General features: G+C 58.6%; 1 protein-coding gene across 4 annotated transcripts in view; it reads right to left on the bottom strand.

The window, feature by feature from the left end:
- WNK3 (WNK lysine deficient protein kinase 3) overlaps positions 1-1,544 on the bottom strand; it is a 63,905-nt gene extending 62,361 nt beyond the window's left edge. Inside the window, exon 1 of one of the 4 annotated variants that reach the window (XM_065571189.1) lies at positions 1,441-1,544. The gene's annotated coding sequence lies outside the window, so the exon portion shown is untranslated. Of the gene's footprint in view, positions 1-443; positions 476-1,372; positions 1,397-1,440 lie in introns of those variants that run through there. The other 3 variants (XM_024112215.3, XM_065571186.1, XM_042845795.2) reach the window with 3 other exon arrangements.
- Between the last annotated feature and the right edge of the window lie 4,919 nt (positions 1,545-6,463).

Consider the following 6,463-nt stretch of genomic DNA (forward strand, 5'->3'; position numbering starts at 1 on the left):
GTTGTTCCCACAACCTAACCCCACCGCCAACCACCACGGACACATGGTCCATCATATTGATTCTGCATAGGTGGAGCTGGGGGGCGGTTCTCTTCATTCACCCCCTCCAAATAATTGCCCACAGCTTCTGACCCTCCACCCAATCCTCCCCAGACACGTGTGCCCCCACTTCTTCCTTCCCCACCCCCTCCCTGCACCCCAATTCCCTCCTAGGCCCCTCCCCATCCCAATTACCCCCTCCCTCCATTTATCCCACTCCCTCCCTCATTCAGCCCCTTTATTCCACTCTCTTCCTCCCCCACGTACCCCATTCCCCTTCCTCATTCACCCTAAATCCCCCATGTCCCCCCCATTCACCCTCCTCCATAGGCCTTGTTTCCCCACCCCCATTTACCCCATTCCCGTCTGCATGTGACCCTGTTTACCCCTTCCCCACCATTTACCCATCTTTCCGGGAATCCCGGTACCCCATGATGTCACTGTCACCCCCTCACCCCCTTCCCCTCCCACCCCATCCCCCTATTCCCCTCCATCCTCTTTCCCGCTTCCCCTCCCCCACTCACCCCCACCCCTTTCTCCATTCACCCCTCCATCCTCTTTCCCCCGTCACCCCAACCCCTTTCCCCGTTCACCCCCTCCCCCACTAACCCCCTCCATCCTCTTCCCCCTCAGTCACCCCAACCCCTTTCCCCATTCACACCCTCCCCCACTCACCCCCTCCATCCTCTTCCCCCCCCCACCCCTTCCTCATTCATACCCCTCCCCCACTCATCCCCTCCATCCTCTTCCCCCCACTCACCCCCACCCCTTTCCTCATTCACCCCTCCCCCACTCATCCCCTCCATCCTCTTCCCCCCCACTCACCCCCACCCCTTTCTCATTCACCCCCCCACTCACCCCCCTCCATCCTCTTCCCCCCCACCCCTTTCCTCATTCACCCCCAATCACCCCCCTCCATCCTCTTTTCCCCCTTCCCCTCCCCCACTCACCCCACCCCTTTCCTCATTCACCCCCCCACTCACCCCCCTCCATCCTCTTTTCCCCCTTCCCCTCCCCCACTCACCCCCACCCTTTTCCTCATTCACCTCCTCCCCCACTCATCCCCTCCATCCTCTTCCCCCCACTCACCCCATCCCTTTCCTCATTCACCCCCCACTCACCCCCCTCCATCCTCTTTTCCCCCACTGACCCCCCTCCATCCTCTTTCCCCCTTCCCCTCCCCCACTCACCCCCACCCCTTTCCTCATTCACCCCCTCCCCCACTCACCCCCTCCATCCTCTTCCCCCCCACTCACCCCCACCCATTTCCTCATTCACCCCCTCCCCCACTCATCCCCTCCATCCTCTTTTCCCCTTCCCCTCCCCCACTCACCCCCACCCTTCCCCCACAGGCAGGGGAGGGGCGAAGGGAGGGGGAGAGGGGGAAGGCGCGAGACGCACCGTCTCCGGCACGAGGCGCCCTGGGCAGGGGAGGGGGGGAGCGGGCGCAGTGCTCCCCGAGCTGTTGCGAGCTCGAGACTCATTGGTCCGGCCGCGGCTCCCCTCTCCCGGCCCCCCCGCACCGTCTGAGCGCAAAGCCTCGTGGGAGTTGTAGTCTTCCATGGACTCTGTAGGGGAGAGGGGCTCAGGGACTCGCTTCAGGCAGCCATTTTGCCAGCCCTGTGAAATAGGGGGGAGGGGAGGGGCCCTTACACTCCCAGGGCCCCCCCTCCACACACACACACACAGGGCCTGTTACTGCATCTGGCGCGCTACCCCCTTTCCACACAGCGCCACCGTAAGGGGGAGGGGCACAACAAGCCAACTCACGCCAAGGGGGCAGCCCAAGATGGCCGCCAGCCGGTGCCAATTCACTCCCCACGCAGCATGGCTGCCAACCAACATGGCCAGATGGTTCAGCCACCCCAACCTGCAGGCATGGCCATATTTGCTCCATGCCCAACATGGCTGCCAAGATCAGACAACCCACCGGCATGACCAATTGACTCCCCATCCAACATGGCTGACAACCAACATGGCCTGAGTGGCCAATTCACTGCTCACCCAACATGGCTGCCAACTGACACAGCTGATCAGAGTGGCCAACCCACAAGCCCAACCAACATGGCCACTTGGTTCAGCCAACCCAGTCACAGTCATCCACTAATTCACTCCCACCTCATCCTCCACGTGGCTTTATGGAGAGGCCGAGTATGGCCAGTTCACTCCTCACCCAACATGGCTGCCAACCAACATGGCTTCACGAGCAGCCAACCTACCAGCATGGCCAATTTGCTCCCCATCCAGGATGGTTCTTGAGAGCCCAGTCCAGACCCCCGGTGCTGATCCAGGACTAAGTAAACCTAGACCGTTCTTTGACAGGTCTTTGACCAACTACGTGGATTCCACAACCCACCTTGGAAACCATTTCCAGTGCTTAGCTCCCCTTCAAGTTCATAGAATCATAGAATATCAGAGTGGAAGGGACCTCAAGAGGTCATCTAGTCCAACCCCCTGCTTCAAAGCAGGACCAATTCCCAGCTAAATCATCCCAGCCAGGGCTTTGTCAAGCCGGGCCTTAAAAACCTCCAAGGAAGGAGACTCCACCACCTCCCTAGGTAACGCATTCCAGTGTTTCACCACCCTCCTAGTGAAATTGTTTTTCCTGATATCCAACCTGGACCTCCCCCACTGCAACTTGAGACCATTGCTCCTTGTTCTGTCATCTGCCACCACTGAGAACAGCCGAGCTCCATCCTCTTTGGACCCCCCTTCAGGTAGTTGAAGGCTGCTATCAAATCCCCCTCATTCTTCTCTTCTGGAGACTAAACAATCCCAGTTCCATCAGCCTCTCCTCATAAGTCATGTGCTCCAGACCCTAATCATTTTTGTTGCCCTCCGCTGGACTCTTTCCAATTTTTCCACATCCTTCTTGTAGTGTGGGGCCCAAAACTGGACACAGTATTCCAGATGAGGCCTCACCAATGTCGAATAAAGGGGAACGATCACATTCCTCGTTCCTGAAGTTAGAAAGTTTTCTTGATCTCTAGCCCCAATCTCCCTTTCTCCAGATGAAGCCCCTTACTTCTGACCGTCAGCAGACATGGCCTCTCCAAAACAGCCCTTTGCAGGTTTAAACCCTGTTATCAGGTCTCCCACACCCCTCCAGTCTGCTCTCCAGACTAAACATGCCCAGTTTCTAACCTAGCCAGGTACTCCGCATTTTGTACTCGTGCGTGTGAGTTTTCCATCCTAAGTGAAGTTCTTTGCACTTCTCTTCATCGACTCTCTTCTTGCGGAGCTCAGACTGATTCTCCAAATTGGCGAGGTTGCTTTGAATTCAAATCCTGTCCTCCAGAGTGCTGGCAACCTACCCCAGCCTGGTGTCACCTGCATGTCTAACAAGACCACTCTCCACTCCATTCTCCAAGTCATTCATGACAGTGTTGAACAGCGCCAGGCCAGGACTGACCCCTGCAGGACCCCACTAGAGACGCCCTCCAGTTTGGCAGGGAATCCTTGATAACGACACTTCCAGGCCAGTCTTTCCACCAGTTATGTACATCGGGCCCACATCTCCCGAGTTGTCTCCATTCTCCACCTCGGGGGCCAACTTCAAGGGCGTCCCGGGATGTGCTATGCCCCGGCCTTTACCAGGGTCCCTATGCTTTTCGCAAGAGCTGTCTACGTGTTTTCTCCCCGTGTGCTCACAAGCATCAGACAGAGGCTGTAGCCCCACTAGTCCAGCTTGGATCTCTTCGGTTCCAAGTTCCAGCATGTGTCACAAAGTTCCCACTCCGCTTCCCTGATGAAAGACTGGCTCTTCCAGTCCGCCACACTGAGTCCAGGCTGGGCTTTAGGGTCCAACTCAGCCAGGTGGAGGGGTGCTACCAGACTTGTCCTAAGGAGAGAGGCCAGGCTGATGGGGGGCGGGGGGACAATCGTACTGGGGTCCTGGACTCAGGGGCTGCCCCAAAATGTCTTAACTGGATGAAATGACAGGGCAGAGCCCCAGCAAATGATGTACCAGAGGCCCAAATTTCTCTCCTGCCTCCAGCCCCACACACTCCCCCTCCACCCTGCTGCCCCCACACCCAGCTCCAAGTTCTCCCCCAGACAGGCGATCACCACCCCACCACAGGCCAGACAGGTCTGGGAGCTCCAGACCCCCTCCTCCTCCCCTGCATCTCTGCTGACCCAGGAAGCACTGACAGTTCAGACCCTTCTGGTGCCCCCTGGCTCTGTTTTGCCCCAGGGGTTGCTGGTGCCCACCGGAAGGACTGCAAAGGTGTGGTGGGGGGGGGTGTTAAAGCAGATACATGGGGTCGCAGCCCCACTCAAATTTGGACTGGCCACCCCCTGTAATTGGGCCAAATGGGAGGGGTATCTAGGACAAATTTCCAGGCAATGTGTATGGGGGTGTCCCCTGCCTCCCTCCCATTGCATCCCTGCCTAGGTGAGATCCATCCCAACTGTGTCTTGCTTTCCCCCCATCCCCAGAGTAGGACTCAACCCAGTGGAGCGATAGAAAGTGGGTGGAGATCGCCCATTCTTCCAACACTGGTATCCCACCGTATCCACCAGAGTCGTCCCTTTGTGGAATGGTAGCCAATGTATCCGGGGCCTCACAGGCCCTGCAAAGGAGAAACCAGATCTGCGACGTGTGTCATTGACCCAGGCCACACAAAGCCTGGGACAGAGAGGGGTCAAACAGCATGGAGGGCGAACTCTCTGGAATAGCCACCTTGTACCAGTGCCCATTTCCCAGGGAGCAATTCTGCCAAGACCACCTGCCATCCCGACACCGGGCAAGACCCAAGCGAACAGACCCCGGAGAGCCATAGGGAGGAAAACGCGGGTTTTGTTATGATTCCAGTTAGAACCGTCTATCATCCATTATCATTTGCGTCATGGTATCACCTACAAACCCCCATGCGAGATCAGGGACCCCCGTTCTGCCGGGCGCTGCACGGACCCCCCCAGACTGCAATGTGGGTGGCACTGAATCGGGGAAAGGGGGGGAGTCCCCAGAAGGGTCTGGGAAATGATCTAGCCTGAGCCCCTCGCCTGCAGTGTTTGCAACCAGGGCAGCGCCCGACAGGAGCCGGCGGGGCGGGGGCGGTCTCCGGCCCAGGAGCGGGAGAGCCGGACTCGAACCCGCGGCCCGAGAGCGGAGCCACCGATCGATCGACGATCCGGCGTGCGATTGTTGACGGCGGCCGGGGGGGGGGAATCGATGCTCTCCGCGCTCCGTTCCTGCCGCCCGCCCTGTCATGGCGGCGCCAGGGAGGAGACACGTGGCCTGTTCGGCCAGGGGGTCCGGGCGGTGCTGGGCAACTGGGCCGCGCTGCAGGTGAGAGCGGGGGGGGAGGGGGAGCGGAGCGACCAGGCCCCCTATAGAAACACGCAGAAAGGGCCAGGCCCCCTATAGACCACCTCCCCGACCCTATAGAAACACGCAGAAAGGGCAAGCCCCCCTTTTGCCCCCCCCCTAGAAACACGCAGAAAGGGGCAGGCCCCCTATAGACCACCTCCCCGACCCTATAAAAACGCGAGAAAGGGCCAGGCCCCCTATAGACCACCTCCCCGACCCTATAGAAACACGCAGAAAGGGCCAGGCCCCCTATAGACCACTTCCCCGACCCTATAGAAACACGCAGAAAGGGCCAGGCCCCCTATAGACCACCTCCCCGACCTATAGAAACACGCAGAAAGGGCCAGGCCCCCTATAGACCCACCTCCCCGACCCTATAGAAACACGCAGAAAGGGCAAGCCCCCTTTTGCCCCCCCTAGAAACACGCAGAAAAGGGGCAGGGCCCCCTATAGACCACCTCCCCGACCCTATAGAAACACGCAGAAGGGCCAGGCCCCCTATAGACCACCTCCCCGACCTATAGAACACGCAGAAAGGGCCAGGCCCCTATAGACCACTTCCCCGACCCTATAGAAACACGCAGAAAGGGCAAGTCCCCCCTTTTGCCCCCCCCCCATAGAAACACGCAGAAAGGGGCAGGCCCCCTATAAACCTCCCATACCCTCCAGAAACACACAGAAGGGGAAGGAACTCCCTATAGATTCAGCTGACGCTATAGAAGGGGTCAAGGCCCCTGATAAATCCTCCCGCACCCTATAGAAAAGATGCAGAAAGGGCAAGGGCCCTCCAGACCCTATAGAAATATAGAGAGATTGCTAGGTCACCCTAGAAACACCGCCAGGCTCTATAGAAAAATAGAGAAAGGGGCAGGTCCCCTATAGACATTCCCTCCAGAAACAGAGAGATGGCAGGGTCCTGTATAGAAACAGGTCTCAAGGGCCCCTGTAGAACCCCCCCTGTCCCATACAGAACACCACCGCAAAGGTGAGGTCCCCTATAGGAATCTCCCTCCTGTCTCTATAGGAACACAGGAGGGTGGGGAGGCCCCCCATAGTCCCCGCCCCCAAGCCCTGCCACAGAAACACAGCAAGGTCCCGTCTAGAACGGCC

Source organism: Chrysemys picta, chromosome 17, assembly GCF_011386835.1.
Source record: "Chrysemys picta bellii isolate R12L10 chromosome 17, ASM1138683v2, whole genome shotgun sequence".
Lineage (NCBI taxonomy): Eukaryota > Metazoa > Chordata > Testudines > Emydidae > Chrysemys > Chrysemys picta.